General features: G+C 37.8%; 1 long non-coding RNA gene across 1 annotated transcript in view; it reads right to left on the bottom strand.

The window, feature by feature from the left end:
• Positions 1 to 756: 756 nt before the first annotated feature.
• LOC115499210 overlaps positions 757 to 20,267 on the bottom strand; it is a 171,155-nt gene continuing 151,644 nt past the window's right edge. Inside the window, exon 8 of the long non-coding RNA XR_003964074.1 lies at positions 757 to 863. This is a non-coding gene — a long non-coding RNA (uncharacterized LOC115499210). The remainder of the gene's footprint in view (positions 864 to 20,267) is intronic.

Raw genomic sequence — 20,267 nt, 5'->3', positions numbered from 1 at the left:
TCAAGGGGCGCCTGGGTGGCGCAGTCGGCTAAGCGTCCGACTTCAGCTCAGGTCACGATCTCGCGGTCCGTGAGTTCGAGCCCCGCGTCAGGCTCTGGGCTGATGGCTCAGAGCCTGGAGCCTGTTTCCGATTCTGTGTCTCCCTCTCTCTCTGCCCCTCCCCCGTTCATGCTCTGTCTGTCTCTGTCCCAAAAATAAATAAACGTTGAAAAAAAAAATAATAATTTAAAGTTCACTCAAATAAACAAAAAAAGATAATCTGAATAGTCCTGTATGAAAGAAATTGAATTCATTGTTAAAAACTTTGCAACAACAAAAAAAAATCCAAGTCAAATGGCTTCACTAATAAACTAGGTCAAATATTTAAAGGAGAATAATACCAACTCCACATAAACTCTTCCAGAAAATAAGAGGAGAAAACACTTCCCAATTAGTTTATGAGACCAGCATTATACTGATAGCACAGTTACAAGAAAACCATAGACCAATATACCTCACGAAAATGGGTGAAAATATTCAATTTTAGCAAAACAAATTCAGAAATATATAAAAAGAACAAAAATCATGACCCAGTGGAATTTACCCTGGGAATGCTAGGTTAGTTTAACATTTGAAAATTACTTAATATAATTCACCATTTCAATAGACTAAAGAAAAAAACAAATCATAACCAAGCTAGTTAGCTTTTTTAAAATTAATGGCAACATGGGCTCCTGGGTGGCTCAGTCAATTAAGCGTCTGACTCTTGCTTTCAGCTCAGATCTTGATCTCGTGGTTCAGGAGATCAAGCCTCGTGTCAGGAGGCTCTGGACGTGGAGGCTGTTTAAGATCCTCTTTCTCTCTCTCTGTTTCTCTCTCTCTCTCTTTCAAAAAAAAAAAAAAAAAAAAGTAATGGCAACAACTCCAGTATTAACTTACAATAGAGATCTCCACCATCTAATTTACAGGAAGTACCAAACACACTGCCAAACAGGCATTAAACTGTTTATTTAAAATCTCATTCACTTTGGGGGATAAATAAATGATCAGAAATTGCATCTCAGAGGTCTCATAGACAAAATCTGTTACTTAGCAGTTTTCTCTTATTTCTGGTTTCGCTTCCTCTCCATATTGCTGTTTCTCATTCCCTGCCCCGAAACAGAAAGTGATGGGGCATTTCCATTATTGTGATCACTTCCTGAATGGGACTGTTCAGTACTTTCTGGAGTACCCTTCTGCATGCTTGTTTGACCTTCAGCTGAACAATACCAGCGGCTCTCCAACTCTAAGTGAAGGCACTTCAGATGCAAGCATTTCACTATTCAAGATTTCCCTCTGGGGACACGATAAGAAAATGCTTGCGATTGCCTAGCTTTGTGGGGTGAGCTGTCATGCCTTTATACTAGGTCTTTGTCCTGGGAGTACTGGCTGCTTTGGGCTCTCCTGCAGCTCACTTCCCGATCGCAGGAAGCTGGCACTGCCAGGCCTCGCTGACAGAACTCACAGGGGAGCCCAGACAGCTTGGACAGGTGCCACGACCACCCAAACTGTGCCCGAGAATCTAGGATGGGGAGCACTCCTCTTTATTCATGAGTGGTGTACTGTTCTCACTTGCATTTTCCTCACACACTACAATATTGTACGTTTTAAAATAAGGGGATCTTTGGAAACTTTATTCTCAAAACAGGCTGTCTTAAATCAGACTTTTTTTTTTTTTAATTTTTTTTTTTCAACGTTTATTTATTTTTGGGACAGAGAGAGACAGAGCACGAACGGGGGAAGGGCAGAGAGAGAAGGAGACACAGAATCGGAAACAGGCTCCAGGCTCTGAGCCATCAGCCCAGAGCCTGACGCGGGGCTCGAACTCACAGACCGCGAGATCGTGACCTGGCTGAAGTCGGACGCTTAACCGACTGCGCCACCCAGGCGCCCCTTAAATCAGACTTTTAAGTAAGTTTTTGATTTAGGACATCATATTCTTATGACTTTTGATCAATAAATGTTCCAAAATTCTTTGGAGAAAAAGAATATGTTTATCTGAATGAAATTGATGTCCATACTACATATAAATCATTTACCAGTTTATATAGTCAGTAAACTTTCTATGGGAGAACAACATATGCATACCAGCGCCTTAAATTTCTAGGAAAATTGTTTCTTTTTCAAATTTTACTATATAAGGCTTTGAGATCATATGAAATCACTTTTGTTGAATCTAATCAAGTTTCCCAGCCTACAAATACCCATACCTTGTCCCTATTCACACAGAAATTTAAGCTCTGAGTCTTCTTTAGGGAACACTTTCCAGACATCAGCCCTCCTGACACTCGATCTTGCTATACATCAGCAGAGCATTGTCCAAGGGATGTGTTCCCATTTGATGCTAAATTCCATGAGGGCAGCAAATACATCTGTTTCATTTACTCTTATTTTCATTATCTAGCACTGTGCCTGATACATACAAGGGAACAAATAAATATACTCAGATGGAGGAAAAACTAAGTGTGCTATTGCCACCAAGGAAAACCTACCCCTAAATTATATTCATGAGGAAGTACAAATATTCAATAAGATGGAGATCTTGTTCATTTCCCTTGAGAACACAGCAATATTTTTCATAAGAAGAAATATTTTTGGAAAAATATTTGCAACCCCAACTATAATGGAATATTATGTATCCATTAATTAAAATGAAGTATGTAACTAGATATCCATGATAAGTTTTTAATGCAAAATATGTAATTTAGGGGTGTCTGGGTGCCTTAGTCAGTGAAGAAAGTCTGACTCTTGATTTAAGATCAAGTCATGATCTCAGTCAGTCAAGAGGTCGTGCCCTATGCTGAGCATGGAGCCTGCTAAGGATTCTCTCCCTCCCTCTCTGCCCCTCCCACATTAGTGCAAGTGTGTGTGTGCACTCTCTCTCTCTCTAAAAAAAATAAAAAAATAAATGAATAATAAAAAATATGTAATTTAGACATCATATGTAATTTGATACAATTATAAATGCACACAGACACACACAATAGGATTTTACAGGGAGTTGTTCATTTTCTACTTTATACTTTTTAATGTTTATTTATGTTTGAGAGAGATGGGAGGAGGAGCAGAGACAAAGGGAGACACAGAATTCGAAGTAGGTTCCAGGCTCTGAGCTGTCAGCACAGAGCCTGATGTGGGGCTCGAACCCACAAACCGTGAGATCATGATCTGAGCTGAAGTTGGACACTTAACCGACTGAGCCATCCAGGCACCCCTCTACTTTATACTTTTTATACCATAAAATTTTAAGCAAATAATTTTCCAGTCAGAAAATAAAAAAACTAAAAACCTTTGCTATTCTGTTTCAGTTCTGTTAAATGCTAGTATGGCAAGAATTTCAGTGCCATAGATGAGTACATCAGTAGAACAAAATGTCAAATTTTGCCCCATAAGACATGCATTTGCTTTTAAAATTGTTTATTTAAGGGTAACATACAGAAAAGTGTGCAAACCAAATCTCTTCAGCTTAATAAATTTTAAGAGACAGATCAGGCTATAATTTTCCTTCCTTTCTGTTCTTTAACTCTTCAAACATTCTCTTGACTCTTTATCTCTGTCTCCTCCTTCTGAGATTTTTATTTCCTGTTTGGAAGTCTTTTGCACCAAGTCAACATGTCTTTGACTTTTTTCCTGACTTTCCACTCTTTTTCTTCCTGAGCTTCAGTGTGGTTTCTATAGATGTACCTTCCCTAATCCTGTCTTCTCATGTGCAGGCTTTTCTTTAAACCATCTATTACTGATTATTAAAATTTTAATTATTACATTTTTCAATTCTAAAATTTCTATTTAATTCTTTTTTTATATATTCCAAAACTTTGGTGAGGTCATCTATATCCTCATCTGTTTTGCCCATTATTTCCCTCTATTTGGGGACATATTAGTTACAGTTACCTTAGAGTCCTTGCACTTCTAACACCAATATCCAAATCACCTGTGAAACTCTTTTTAAATAATCTTATATTTCAGGCTATGGCCCTGATTCTTGGCATGTCTAGTAATATTTTTTTGAGTGTCAGGTACTACCTTTAAGAAAATATACATAGTCTCTATATTTTACCTTCCTTCAGAAAAGTTTCACCCTTTCCTCTGAAACATAAATGAATCAGAACTGGGCAGCAATTCTGGTAAGGCTCCATTTACTTCTAGTTCACCCCTCCTACTAGGGCGTATGTCCCCAGGGTTTCTTACTTGAGATTGGTGCAGGACCATCCACCTAGTGGGTACTGGTGAATCCTGTGTCTATCCACATTAGTGCCTTGAGGCTTATAAAATACCTTGCTTTGTTTTCTCAGAGACCTTATGCTTGGCTTTATGGTCTCCTGCCCCTTGTAGCTTCAGAATTCAACAAATACCCAGAAGGGGATACAAGCAGTTATCTAGTCTGTTCTCCACACCTCCCTTCTCACTGGGATCTTGGCCTCCAAAGTCTCCACTTATATCTCATGAGCCCCATAAGGCCACCCAAGCCTCTCTTGATCACTTCGTCTTTCAACACAGCTGTTCTGCCTAAGAAAACCACAGATACTCAGCCTTCTGCTCCGAATGTGCAATCAGCAGATGCCCCCAGGACAAATGTTGCAACACAAGTTCAGCTCACCTCTCTCCAGTTCCCCTTTCTATACAATCTTGGCCCCTCAAGACCTGATTACTTTAACAGCTCTCTTGTGTCTTTAAACAGATTTTTTAAAAATTCATCTTTATTCATTGTCCTTAGTGACAGCACTGATCTACAACAAGTTACTCCATGATAACTATAAACAGAAATCTCTCGTGGAGTTTTTTTCATCAAAATTTTATGGGGCACCTGGGTCACTCAGTCAGTTGAGCATCTGACTGGATTTCAGCTCAGGTCATGATCTCACAGTTTGTGAGTTTGAGCCCCATGTCAGGCTCTGTGCTGGCAGCATGGGTCCTGCTTGGGATTCTCTCCCTCCATCTTTCTCTCTCTCTGTCCCTCGGCTTGCTTTCTCTCTCTCTTCTAATCTCAAAATAAATAAACATTAAATTTTTTTTTAATTTGTTACAAATACAAAAATATGTTTTTATTTTTTATATATGTAGTTTAATCTAATGAAAATAAGACATAAAGGGGTGCCTGGGTGGCTCAGTCAGTTGAGAATCTCTTTTTTTTTTTTTTTTTATTTTTATTTTTTTAAAAATTTTTATTTCAACGTTTATTTACTTTTGGGACAGAGAGAGACAGAGCATGAACGGGCGAGGGGCAGAGAGAGAGGGAGACACAGAATCAGAAACAGGCTCCAGGCTCCGAGCCATCAGCCCAGAGCCCGACGCGGGGCTCGAACTCACGGACCGCGAGATCGTGACCTGGCTGAAGTCGGACGCTTAACCGACTGCGCCACCCAGGCGCCCCAGAGAATCTCTTGATTTCAGCTCAGGTAATGAGATTAAGCCCTGTGTCAAGGTCTGTGCTGGGCATGGAGCCTGCTTAAGATTCTCTCTCTCCCTCTCCCTCTGCCCCTCCCTGGCTCATGTACACTCTCTTGCTCTCTCTCTCCCCCCCAAACCCAAAAATGTCCAGTATTTTTCATATGTATTTTTGATTACTACAATTGATTTTATCAAGTGTTCTCAGTATATTTATTGAAATTATCTGCAATGTAATAGTTACTCAGAACCACAGGGCCTCATGTGAGTGTTTTCTCTTCTTTTGCATCGGTCTTTGCTATAAATTTTCTTAATTTTTCTTCCTTTTGGAAGAACCCCCGATTGTCTTTTATATATACTTTTAACTCTCTAATTTTGTGATATTTTACTCATTGATCTCATTGTACCAATAATTTAGTTAGAATTTTGAATGGTCTCCACTGAAACTGCATCAATTTCTCTTCCTTTTCATTTTCAGAGAGAAAGGGTAATTGATTATTTAAAAAATGAAATAATGAAATACCACATGTACCATTATGAGTTCATAAAACATAATTAGGTTTTACTTCAGGTACTTATTACATTAGTAGGTACTTATTTTGAAGGCACATGGTATTATTCTGTTTACATGGTTTATGCTGTGCAATAAACATAAATGCAGTCGATTTAAATTCTTCAGTGGCAATTTAACATAGAAATTGAACTTGAATAGAATGTTATAAATAATAATGTTATTTCCTCTTTAGCATTGCCTTTCAGAAGGAAAAAAACTTAACAGTTTTTGCTTATAATCATTTGCAAACTAATTATAGCTTAAACATTAAGAGTTGACTGGTGGTTAATAGTTAACCCCAAACTCATGCAAAATTCTTCAGAACATTCCACTGAAATGCTGAAAAGACTGTGAGTTCTTTATTCACATAGAAGCTAATTATTTTTCTTTATTGCCCATTTAGTATGTATGAGCTTAAAGAGACATATCTGGAAAACACTTTCATCGAGGAAATAAAGCAATAGCTCTTAGACTTATATGATTACTCATTTACAGAAATGGAAAAATCAGAATAAATTCACTTTTACCAAGTTTATCCCTTAAAGAAGTTCCCAACCCCTAAAACCATCCCTACTTTCCACCCTCTCCACACACACATTTTTTTGGAGTAGTACCAACTGAAATGTTATAGGGAGTCATCTAAAAGCATGACAGATTTAAAGTGTTTTATTATAAGAAATCAAGAGAAATTAGTACCTTTTCTAAGTAATATATTTCTCCTTAGTTTTGTATTTATCTAAGTCTTTAGGAGAACAGAAATTCTTTCCAGAAAGGCTATGGGAAGACATAGTTTTAAAGCACCCAGTGCTTATACTCAAGTGGATTGGGGGAATCACATGTTCTTCCTTTATTTCACCAAAGAATTCCAGTGTTAGAAAAGACCTTCCAAGCCATCCACTCCAATCAAACATCTAATCCTGAAATGCTCTCCTCAGCTTGTTCAAAAGATTATCTCACTGTTGTTAGTTTCTTTTAGTGAGGAGAAACTCACAGTATAAAGCAGTATAAAACAGTTAAAACATCCTTACATCATAAACTGAAATCTCCCTGGAGCTTTTACACATTAGTCCCCCTTAAAATGTTTTCAGAGGCAGTCGAAGATGGTGGCATAGGAAGACACTGAACTCACCTCCTCCCAAATACAAGGGAACCCGCTTAAGACTGTCAACTATTCTCTCAGCAGAAACTTTGCACGCCAGAGAAAGTGGCAAGATATATTCAAAGTGCTGAAAGGAGAAAACTTTCAAACAAGAACACTGTACCCAGCAACACTGTAATTCAGAAGTGAAGGACCGTTTTCCAGATAAGCAAAAGCTAAAGGAGTTCAACACCACTAAACCAGGCTTACAACAAATATTAAAGGGACTTTTTTAAGGTGAAAGAAAAAGTAGTAACTAATAACAAGAAAACATATGAAAGTAAAAATCTCACTGATAAAGACAAATATATAGTAAAGGTAGTAGATTAACAACTTATAAATCTATCATAAAGGTTAAAAGACAAAAGTAGTGAACACATAAAATAAAAAGATATAAAATATGACATCAAAACATAAAATGTGGATGGAGAGGTAGCAAAATATATGGAGTTTTTAGAATGTATTAAGTTGCTATCAACATAAAATAGACTGCTATATATACAGCCCATTATATGTGAACCTCATGGTAACCACAAAGCAAAAACCTATGCTAAATACACAAAAGACAAATAAGAAAGGAATCTAAATTTAACACTAAAGAAAAGTAGCAAGCCACAAGGGAAGAGAGCAAGAGAAGAAGAAAGTAACAAAGAGGAAATACAAAAATGGCCAGAACACAATTAACAAAGTGATTAACAATAAGCACATACCTATCAATAATTACTTTCAAATGTAAATGGACTAAATTTTCCAATCAAAAGACACAGTGGCTGAATGGATTAAAAAACAACTCATCTACATCATGCTACCTGCAAGACTCTCGCTTCAAAACTGAGGATACACAGACTGAAAGTAAAAGTGTGAAAAAAGATATTTCATGCAAATGGAAACAAAAAGAAAGATGGTGTAGTTATATTATATAGCAGACAAAAGAGACTTTAACACAAAGAGTGTAATAAAACACAAAGAAGGGCACTGTATAATGATAAGAGGGTCAATCCAACAACAGGATACAACATTTGTGAATGTTTATACATCCAACACAGAAGCACCTAAATATATAAAGCAAATAATAACACATATAAAGGGAGAAATGGATATAAATACAATAATAGTATGGGGTTTTACTACCCCACTTACATCAGTGGCTAGATCAACCAGACAGAAAATCAATAAGGAAACATCAGCCATGACATCTTACATGATACGTTTAGACCAGATGGACCTAATAGATGTATACAGAACATTCCCGCCAAAACCAACAGAATACACATTCTCAAGTGCTTATGGAACATTCTCCAGGATAGATAATACATTAGGCCACAAAACAAGTCTCAATAAATTTAAGAAGACTGATATCATATCTAGCATCTTCTCTGACCAAAATGGTATGAAACTAGAAATCAATTTTGGAAAGAAAACAGGAAAAATGACAAATATCTGGGGATTAAACCACATGCTACAGGACAACAAATGGATCAATGAAGAAATCAAATGGGAATTCAAAAAAGACCTTGAGACAAGTAAAAATGGAAGTACAACAATACAAAATCATCAAAAAGCAGTAAAAGCAGTTCTAAGAGGAAACTTCATACCAATACAGGCCTACATCAAGACACAAGAAAAATCTCAAATAAACAATCTAACTTTACACCTAAAGGAATCAGAAGAAAAAAATGAAGCCTGAAGTTAGTAGAAGGAAGGAAGTGATAAAGATCAAAGGAGAAGTAAATAAAATAGAGGCCTGAAGAACAATTTAAAAAAATCAATGAAACTAAGAGCTGATTCTTCAGAAAAAATAAACAAAATTAACAAACATTAGCTAGACTCATCAAGGGGAAAAAAAAGAAGGCTCAAATAAATAAAATAAAAAATGAAGGATAAGTTACAGTTTATGCCACAGAAATATTAAGGACAAAAAAGTCTACTATGAATAATTACATGTCAACAAATTGAACAACACAGAATAAATGAATAAATTCATAGGAATATATGAGCTTCTAAGACTGAATCATGATGAAAAGAAAATTTAAATAGATTAGTAAGTGGCTTGAATAAGTAATGAAAAATCTCCCAACAAACAAAAGTCCAGGACCAGATGGTTTCACCAGGGAATTCCAGCAAACATCCAAAGAAGATTTAATACCCATCCTTCTCAAACTTTTCCAAAAAGTTGAGAAAAAGGGAATACTTCCAAACTCATTTTATGAGGCCAATATTCCCCTGATATCAAAATCCAGACAAGAACACCACACAAAAAGAAAAATAGGGGTGCCTGGGTGGCTCAGTTGGTTGTGCATCCAACTTCAGCTCAGGTCATGAATTCATGATTCGTTAGTTCAAACCCTGCATCAGGCTCTCTGCTGTCAATGTGAAGCCTGCTTCATATGTCAGGCTGTCAATGTGAAGCCTGCTCTGCCTCCTCTCTCTCTGCCCCATCCCTGTACATGCTCTATCTCTCTGTCTTAAAAATAAATCAACATTGGGGCTCCTGGTTGGTTGAGCATCCAATATCAGCTCAGGTCATGATCTTGTGGCTCATGAGTTCAAGCCCTGCATTGGACTCTCTGCTGTCAGCTCAGAGCCTACTTTGGATCCTCTGCTCCCACCCCCTTCTCTGCCCTGCCCCTGCTCTCTCTCTCTCTCATACTCTCTCTAAAAAATAAATATTTGAAAAATAAACAAATGAATAAATAAAGTTTTTAAAAAGAAGAAATAATAATCAACATGATACACCACATTACCAAAATGAAGGATAAAAATCATATGACCGTCTCAATATATGTAGAGAAAGCACTTGACAAATTCAATATCCATTTATGATAAAAACTCTCAAAAGGTGGGTATGGAGGGAACATACCTGAACCTAATAAAGACTATATATGACAAACCCACTGCTAACATAATACTCAACAGTGAAAAGCTGGAAGCTTTTCCTCTAAGAACAGGAACAAGGCAAGAATGCTCACACCACTTTTATTCAACACAGTATTGGAAGTCCTAGCCACAGCAATCAGACAAGAAAAAGAAATAAAAGGCATCCAAATTGGAAATAAAGAAGTAAAACTGTCACTATTTGCAGATGGTATGATACCGTATAGAGAAAACTCTAAGGATTCCACCAAACACACTGTTAGAACTAATAAATATATTCAGTAAAGTTGGAGGATACAAAATCAGTACGTAGAAATTTGTTTCATTTCTATAAACTAATAACAAACCATCCAAAAGAGAAATTAAGAAAACAATCTCATTTATAATTGCATCAACATTTAAAAAAAATACAACCTAGAAATAAACTTAAAATATTTTAAAATATTCTGAATTATCACACAATGGTCTATATGAGTTTACATTGAAATCATTAGACATATTTGTATTTTATGACTTGAGAATATTTCCATTGAACAGTTGAGAAAAAGAAAATGCTCATACTGATTTAGTATTTTGGTGAGCAGTTTACAGAGTTGTGTACACCACTAATATATCTTCAAAAAAGACTAAAATATTACTTATTATACCATATTTGAAATACGGTCCTCATCACCACCTAAAAGCCCAATGTCCTGTGAACCAAGCCTATGTATTTGCTTTCTGTGCTTGGCACCAATGAGTTCCAGAATAGGACTTTCCAGAAATTAACTGGTAACTTTTTAACTTTAATTTTTAAATTATAAAGTATTCTATACAAGCACAAAAACTAATAATAAGGATAAAATTTTTTTAAAGGAATATTTCATCTCCCTATTTGCAATCCAACTATCCAGATGCATTCACTGTTGACAGTTTGGAATCTATTCTTTCATTCTTCTTGACCTTATTTTAATGCTTACACAAACACATACACCGTCATACAAATATTCCAAGTCATAACATAAACATGCCTAATGGTTAAAAAAAAAAAGTAGCGATGGAAACAAAATCCAAGATTCGTGATCCTTCATCTATCATTCAACTCATTGTTAATGTTCCAGTGTTCTCTTTTCTCCTAGTTTCCTAGTGGTACTTGAAATTAGTATAGATTGTTTTGTATTTGGGTAAAATATGTAAGTAGTTGGTACTTTATCTCCAGGTTATTTGGAGTTTTGAAAGTGAAATTTTGTCAACTCACATGTTGGGCTAAATAACTCCTTGAGAAGCAGTGTGCCAAGCAGTTAATATAGAGAATTTAATTTGCTTCTTCTGAGTTTTACCATTGAGCTTTCTGCAGGAAAGCTCTCCCTAAAAACACACTTTATTGGCTCTAATTAAGAATGCATCCAGTAGTGTTCTCTCAGGCTTTGGATGCCTGCTGGCTTAATTTTTAAGCTTCTCCATTCTCGATAAAAGTGCTGAATTGAATTTAAAAGTCTATTCCTACAGAATTACCCCTTAGTGTGCACACCACTCACACTTCTGCAGAAAAGATTAAAATACTATTTACTACACATAGCAGACATTGTTTTTTAAAAAGTGAATGGAAAATGAGTCTATAGTTTAGCAATAATTTTGAAATGAAAGGTTATTTTGAACATATGGTTTCTGGTTTTTTGGTTTATTTTTACCCTGAACCAAGATAGAAGTTATTAATGGAGCCACAGAATATAAGAAAATAGTTGTTAAAAGTCAGCAAACAGATTTGTTTCCTTTATCTTTAAAAGTTGAAATAAGTTGTAAGTATTTCTTTATAACCAAAGTGTGTATGATTGACTTTGGGATTTTCTCATTAGGTACACATTACCGTTGATTAGATGCCATGAGTGTCTTCCTTCTTTATTCTGCTGATTCCATTAATAAAGCGATGGCAATCTTTGGTGCCCTTAGTAACTGGTCCTAAACAGACTCGTTTTTTGTTTTTAGGAGATTAGTCAATATCCTGCTAACTGATTATATTCTTCCTACAACAGAAGCAGAAACTTTGCATGCCAAATTGTTTATTTAATTTCTCGTCAAACACATATTGCATCCTACCATGTGCCAGGCACTACATTAAACTATGAGGATATAAGGAGTTAATAGTCTAATGGAAGAAAACAGTTGCATAAAAAGAATTTGCAAAATAGTATGGCAAATGCCACAAAGAGGTAAAACGATACACACACACACACACAAACACACATACATACAGTGAGGCATAAATGATCCAGCAACTAACTGGGCTCAAAAGAGTCTTATTAAACTTGGAAAAGGAGTTATTTCTTCACAGGAGTCTGAAAGGTAAGGTCTGGATGGAAGAGATTAACGCTGGGTAGGTCTGGCAGGGTGAAGAACATCTGTCGAGGCTTCAGGGACAGCACGGGCACAGGTGAAGACATATAGAAAGAAAGGAATGATGGAAAGATCAATGTAAACTTTTATTAAATTTCATACTTTTTGCTTTCAACTAGATTGAAATACTTATTTGGAGTGAAGTGATTATAGCGATCCCCATAGGGGCAAAAAGTGCTCTGATTTCTATAGAATCACCATCTGTGATGCAGAGAATCAATAGTAGTGAGGGGCAAAGTGATAAAGTGAAGAGCAGTGAAGAGACTGTTTCCATGGTCTAGGAGAAAAATGATGGCTAAAGAAGTCAAGTTCAGGATATAACATGAGGCTAGAACCAAAAGCATAATGATATGGTTTGTAAGGGAAAGACCAGAATTAAACATGCCCCTGGGTTTTGGGCCTGGGGAACTGAAGGTATGTGGTGCCATTTCCTACAGGAAGAAAGAATGCAGGAGGTGCAAGTATGTGTGTGTGTGTGTGTGTGTGTGTGTGTGTGTGTGTGTACATGCACGCACATGTGCACATGTTAAGATAGAAGAAAACCAAAGATGCTGTTTGCTTATGATAAGTTTCAAATGCATCTTGTGGAGCTGTCCTTCGACAGTTGTGTGTAAGACTGTAGAGATCAGTGGAGAGAATAGGTGAGATCACCTAGGGAGTCTGTGTACACAGAGATACAAGGCCCAAGAACTGATTCCCAGGGCATGCTAACATTTATAGACCAAACAAGGAAGGAGGATATAAATACAATAGAATATTATTCATCCATAAAAGAGAAGGAAATCCTGTCATTTGCAACAACATGGGTGGAACTTGAGGGCACTGTGCTACATGAAATAAGCAGAGAAAGACAAATACTGCATGATCTCCTTTATATGTGGAATCTAAAAAAGCCAAACTCACAGAAACAGTAGATTGGTGGTTTCAGGGGGAGGGTGGTGCACGGTGAGAGAAATGAGATGTTTGTGAAACAAAAACGTTCAGTTATAAGATGACTATGTTCTGGAGATATACAGCAATGTGACTATAAGTTAACAATACTGCATTGTATATTTGAAATTTGCTAAGACAGTAGATCATAAATGCTCTAACCACACACACACACACACACACACACACACACACACACACATACAAACAGCTGCACTAGGGGATGGATGTGTTAATTAACCTTACTGTAATCACTTTATACACATATATATGTATGTATATATATATATACATGATTTGATATATATGTATATATCAAATCATCATGTTAAACTTACCCAATCACCTTAAACCCATCACCTTAAACTTACCCAATGTTAATTGTCAATATCTCAATAAAGCTGGAAAAAACTGCAGAAGGGGCCAGCAAAGGTAAATGAGCAGAAAGAGCCAGTAAGTATTGTGATTCTGTACCTAAGTGAAGGAAATATTGCAAAGAAAGGGGGGTACTAAACTATGTCAATTTTTTTCTCAGAAGGTTAACAAGATGAGGCAAGAGAAGTCATCATGGAGTCTGGCAACATGGAGGTTCCTAGTAACCTCAGAAAAATCAGTATCAGTGATTAGTAAAGTAGATGGGATGAAAGCCTGACTGGAATAGCTACACAGATACAGAGAAGTAAGAACATAAAGACGTAAATGTGGCATTTACTTCAATGGGGGGGTGGCGGTATGCAGAGAAACAGGGTGATGCTGTAGAAAGTGTGAGTCAAGACAGGAACTTGACTTTAGGATGAATAGTATTTATTTTTACATAGCTACTTATGTAATTAAGGTAATAAATATAATAGGAGAATGGAAACATCCAAGTGGTAAGTGGGCACATTTTGAATGCAGAATAGAGGAGATTGTTGCAAGAGTCACTCTCATGAGTAGATGGGGGAAGGAGCCCACGCTGAGTGAGGAGGCTGGCCTCAGCTAGCACCAAGAGGTCATCCAGCTGAGTAGTCTGAGTACTGGATAGATGAGCTCAATGAAGGTAAAGTTCCCAACAATAATAAAGGAAGTGATCGTGAAGAGGAAAATAGTGCTAATTCCTCAGTGAAGGAAGAGTGACCAAGAGATTGAGAAACGAGGACAACAAGGAAGGTGAGTGGGGTGTATTTTCTGATGAGTTCTTCCAAGGAGATGCTTTTTGGAGCAAGGAAGGAGAAATGTGTCAGAAGAAGAAATAACGAGCAGATGGTTAAGTACATTCTACTTCCTCCAAATCCACAATCTATTCATATGAGATAATAATAATAATGATGATGATGATGATGATGATGATTACCACTTAAGAGGGAAACAGTGTCCTTGAGATGAGCCAGGTTCATTTAGAACAACCAGGTGAAGAGCACATTCTTGGAAGATACGGGACATTTAATTCAGAACACTCCGAAAGTTCAAAAAAGGAGGTGGGAGGGTTTGGATGGATTCGAAGTGGCATAAGACAGTCCCATTAGAAGATCTGGAACACTATATGGGTGTTACATTTTGGACAGTAATAGATGTCCTGAGAGACATGAACTTTTGATAGTGCATGAAGTAAACATCAATATGAGGCATAATGAGATTAGGTCTGATGGTCTCTCTCGGGAGAGAATCAGAAAGCTGATTCTAGCAAAGGTGTCTCACAGTTGATGGTAAAGGGCTGATGGTGTCATGATATGGCAGCATGGGGGTGCACTGCTCAGACCTCCCTGATAAAGAAAATGTTCTGGTTAGCTGACAGCTTCCAGCTGCCTCACCTTAGTGACCCACTGCAGTGTTCACACCAAGGCCACCATCATCTGGGGTGACTCCCAGCCAGACCTGGCAAGGCAGAAGTACTAGAGACAGGTCATTCTGCCAAAAGCAGGACTCCTTTTTTGTGCCTTTGGGCCTCCCTGTTGGCCTAGTCAAGACATTTTTAGGGCTCTCCTATATAGTGTGAGGCCCTTCCTATCCAACCCCCCCCCCTTGTTTTCCCCTCTTTTTTGACAGATGCCAAAACTGCTGCCAGGTGTGAAGCTATCCTTGACTATGTCTGCCCTCTTCCCTTTTATCTTTCATAGGCATGTCCCATAATAAGCCTCTCACACTTATAACTTGGTCTTAGCACCCACATCCAGGAGGACATGAACTGACTCACTTGGGGAGAGGTGGAGAGGCTATGGAGCTGAGGTAACGTGAGCTGGATTTTACCGGACACCATCATAGCTCTTGGATCTCTTTAGACATGCTGTGATCAGGGATGAACTGGTTTACAGGGGAAATGGAACTCTACGGATATTCCTTCAATCCTGCTTTAGATGGTGTTGCAATCAAGACAATGCAAAAGCTTTTCTATGACCATGTACATTACTACCCTTCTCGTACACCAAGTTAGGAATGCTACATAATAGCAAGAAAGCTAGGAAAAATGTATTGACAGCTTACTCTGTACCAAGCTTTAGGCTAGAGCCTTGCTCATTCATTCGGAATACTTTTAATGAATACCAAGATACATGGGGGGCACCATCTTGAGTCAAAATCCAGGCCAATACTTGTTTTTAAAAAATCATTTACATCCCGCCTTGCTTATAGCAGCACTGTGCCTGTCTTAAAGCAAACATGTTCACAGGCTGTCATGTAATATAAATTCTCCTTGCTATCTTGCTGACTAGATGCTTCCTGCTTCTCCCAGCTGCATCTCAATTTTCCTCCTTGAATGGAGATAACAAAGGGTCTCTTTCTTGCCATTGCATGTTGTGAATGTTGCAAAAATGACAACATACTTCCAGGATACTGGAACACATGAAAATTGGTGCCTTCATAAAAGGAGTTTCTTGTGTGTCCACTTCAGGGGTTTGTGAGCCTAACAAGTATGTCTGCCACTCAGCCCAGCCCGAGTGAAGGCAGGATAATGTTAGCTCCCAACTCATGAGAAACAGAGTGTGGGCTTCAGGTCCCTTTGAACTCTTGTATCACTTATCTGACTGGCTTTTGCCCTTTTCTGGGATGGCAGCTGTTTAGAATCTCAAACCTCTACACCCCTTTATTCTTCCCATTAGTGAAAGGCTTAATTAGGAGCAAAATGTGTCTTTGCATCATAAACACATTTTAGAAGTTAACAGGAGTCCCTGGCCCCTGCTAAATGCTAACCAAATGTGTTAAAATCAGCAGTTTGATGTTGCCCATAGAGACAGCTGGAGAAGGGGAGGGGGGTTTGAGGGAGTGTCTCACAGCTGGAGAACCCAGCAGGAAATGACACTATTGGAGACTTGCGACTAAGCAAACCACAAAGTGAGAGAACAGAGAGAAAGAGAGAGAGAATGAAAGTATTGGAAACCAGCCCAGCTGGGTCACAGAATTGGTAAGGGGATACAGCTTTAAACAGCTAAAATGAAAAATGATTAGCTGAGAATTGTCTAATTACTGAAATTAAATATAAAATCCACTAAGTGCTTACTATTTGAACTCCTGTGCATATGTGCTTTGGCATTATCCAAAAGTTTCATAAACTCATTTCTAAACACTTAGCAGTCATTAACTACAGGCTTTAGTCATAAAATTGCAAGAGTTGGACATTTCGAAATTCTCTTTTGCCTAGATGTGTCATTCCTAGGAACAGACACAAGAATATAACATATGATTTGAGTTAGATATTCCTATCAGTATTAACTCTAATAACAAAAGATTTTCAAACAATGGAAATCATTTTAGAAATTACATACTACCAACAAAACAAAATATTATGAAGAATATTTGTACTTAGGAATTAATTTCCATGTGCTACAGGATGTTAAATGAATCTTTTCTTGTTGTCTTCTGAAATTCAATAGATGGTAAGTAACACTAAAGAAGAATGCTAGTTTCATCCATGCCAAGAAGAAGAGAATTAGCTTGATAATCATTAATCCCCATCACTGACCTAATAGCCTCAATAAGGGAAAAGTAGGAGTTCCAAAAGGTGATAAAAGAGAATTGGCAAGAGATTTTTCTGAGATGAAGACTGCAATCAATGGCTTTTCCCCCCTCTTCTCTTTGGGAAGGAGAGAGTGCCCTCCCTCACAAATTGAGAAGGATCCAGAAGAGTGTCCACAGAGTGATATCTCTGTAGGAAGGGAGGCTGGCATCCCTCACCTTGCCTAGATGTTTGCTGAGCTGCATACACTTGTAGTCCTAAACCAGGGCAGCCTCACAAGTGAAGGATAAAGGAATTCTCCCAAGTTTGATGTGTCCATTGAAATTTCACATACACAATCAAAGACACTGGATTGCCTCTCATCTGGAGAATTCTAAAAGTAGGATTATGGCTAGAGCAGCATGTGATAGCAAGGCAAAAACAAACTTCCCAGCAAGGATGCATGAATTTCTTGAGAACCATGTGGATGCCTTGGAAGATAAATAGGCCATCATGAAGGTACCCTGGCCAGCAGTACAAGATCTTGGGTTCATTACCAGCATGAGCATAGGAGAAGACAGAAATTAGCTAGAGAGTGCTTTGCCCTTACTGGGAGCAGCATTGGCGGTCCAGTACAGCCTCCAAAGAATCCATCAATGCACCAGACAAAAAGACAGCACTTATATACCTATCATGAAAAATACAGTAGCTACAAGAAATATGCAAGCAGCACTAAGGACAAGCAAAAGACCTTTGTCCCTTTTCTCTCTAGTCTTTCTCCTTCCTCTAAACCTATAAAATATAGAAAGATTCACAAGAGAAATTTTAAAAACAAGAGATAGTAAGGAAGAATATCATGCCATATACTCCATTTTAAGTCTCCAACCTACCACTTGAGCTAGCTGGAGAGAGAGGAGAAGGTTGAATTTGATGTGAGATTGACCTTGTCATTTAGACTGGCCTGGCTGGTCATAAAATATATAATTATTAATTATTATCATTATAAATAAGTATAAATAACATGCATATGCTATAAATATTATTATTAATGTTAATATTATAAAATATATATTGTATGTACAGTCTTAGTTACCACAAGTGACACAATTTTCTAAGTGAAAGTGCCTATAAAGCTACATGATATAGACATAAAACATATTTAGAAGTGGGCAAGTCAGCACTGCTCTTGCCTTTTTAAAGTCATGATTTTAAAGTCAAGGAAGTAAAAGCTTTTTCATATATGTATTCCCACTGAGTATATCTCATTTATTACATCAGTAATATATAACACTGTGAGTTTAATAATTTTCAAGAAGGGGCACCTGGGCGGCTCAGTCGGTTGGATGGCTAACTTCGGCTCAGGTCATGATCTCACCAGTTCGTAAGTTTGAGCCCCGCGTCGGGCTCTGGGCTGACAGCTCAGAGCCTGGAGCCCACTTCAGATTCTGTGTCTCCCTCTCTCTGCCCCTCCCCCACTCACACGCTCTCTCAAAAATAAACATTAAAAAAATTTTTTTAAAGAATTTTCAACAAAGTGTGCTACTTAGGCTATGCTTCCTGTCCTTTTTTAAGTTCAAATCTTTTCAGCCATTAGAAGATCCACTGTTTGAGGCACTTGGGTGGCTCAGTCAGTTGAGCATATGACTCCTGATTTCAGCTCAGGTCATGATCCCAGGGTCATGGGATCGAGCACCATGTTTGGCTATGAGCATGGAGCCTGCTTGGGATTCTCTCCCTCTTTCTCTCTCTCTCTCTCCTCCCCCTCTGTCCCTTAACACTGCTTGAGCTTTCTCTCTTTCTGTAAAAAAGAAAAGAAAAGAAAAGAAAAGAAAAGAAAAGAAAAGAAAAGAAAAAGAAAGAAAGAAAGATCCACTGTTTGATCCCAAAGCAAGGAGATTTAATTTTAAAATATCGAGGATATAGAACTCCAAGGAACATTTGGAATATGACAAGTGAAATATCCTAAAATGGTACTTCCCAAAATGTGTTGCACAGAACTCTGTAAGATGTTCCATTGCAACAAAAAAGAGAGAGATGGAATCATACATGTTTGAGAAATTTATATTTGTTATCTTTTGTCTTCACAATTCATATTAGCATATTTAATTTGAGAAATGCTTCAATTTTTAAAAATCACTGATGTTTTAACCCAGCACATTTGATATGCCTCCCAGCATTCAGTCTCAAGTCCATGGAGGGATCAGATGAGCATCTGTGGAATAAATCTTTGGTACAAGTGCCTTGTCTATGAGTTCTCTCTGGGCACAGAGGGCAGTGGGAAACATAACTTTTTCTTACCTCTTCCCCTTGTGAATGCTGATTGAGGGTCATAGGAAAGTGAGAAAGAAAAGAAAAAGGCTAATGAAAAGGACATAATAGAAATTGGGAAGGATGAAAGTAAAGAGATATTGCAAGGGAGGTGGAAGCTGAGTGGGGCTGTTTCCTGAAAGTGAAGATACTGCTTCAAAAGGTAAACTTACTAGTGAAACCGTGACCTCTAAAGAGAGACCTCTGGCCCCAGCCTACCCACTGGCAAAGCTTCATTCACCAAAAGGATTTTGGATAAAGAAAAAGTTGACCCAATGGTTGGAACATGGAAGATGAGTAGAAGGCAAAGATGTATATATATTGCAGGCAAGATGGGGATATTGTTTAGGCCCAGATATGGGGTTGGGAAGGGAGAAGGATCTCACAACTCTCCAGAAGAAAAATATTCTTACTTTTCTCTGGGGAAGACAATTGCTGGCCTTGGTTGCAGGTAGTATGCAAAGTAGGAGTTTAAAATAGAACCAAGGAAGGAAACAGAAAATGCTCCAGGGTGGGTTGAAAAACTGCCTTGCCAAGCTCCATAGAGCATCGGTATATCAAATGAGCATTCAAGGTCCAGATCTGTCAATTCCACTCCCTTCAGAAGGAATGGGTTCTTAAAAATGCATCTATGCTATATTTAAATGAGGGAAACCTATCAGCCTCTCTTCGGAATTTACTGGTGGAAAGCAGCTGAGGGTTTTCCTTAGTGAAAATGACAAATAGCAGGGTTTGTCATTTAAGATATGCCATTACCTAAATCTTACTGGAAGGAAAGTGAT

This window comes from Lynx canadensis, chromosome D4, assembly GCF_007474595.2.
Source record: "Lynx canadensis isolate LIC74 chromosome D4, mLynCan4.pri.v2, whole genome shotgun sequence".
Taxonomy (NCBI): Eukaryota; Metazoa; Chordata; class Mammalia; order Carnivora; family Felidae; genus Lynx; species Lynx canadensis.
This window is presented reverse-complemented; position numbering and strand designations above follow the sequence as displayed.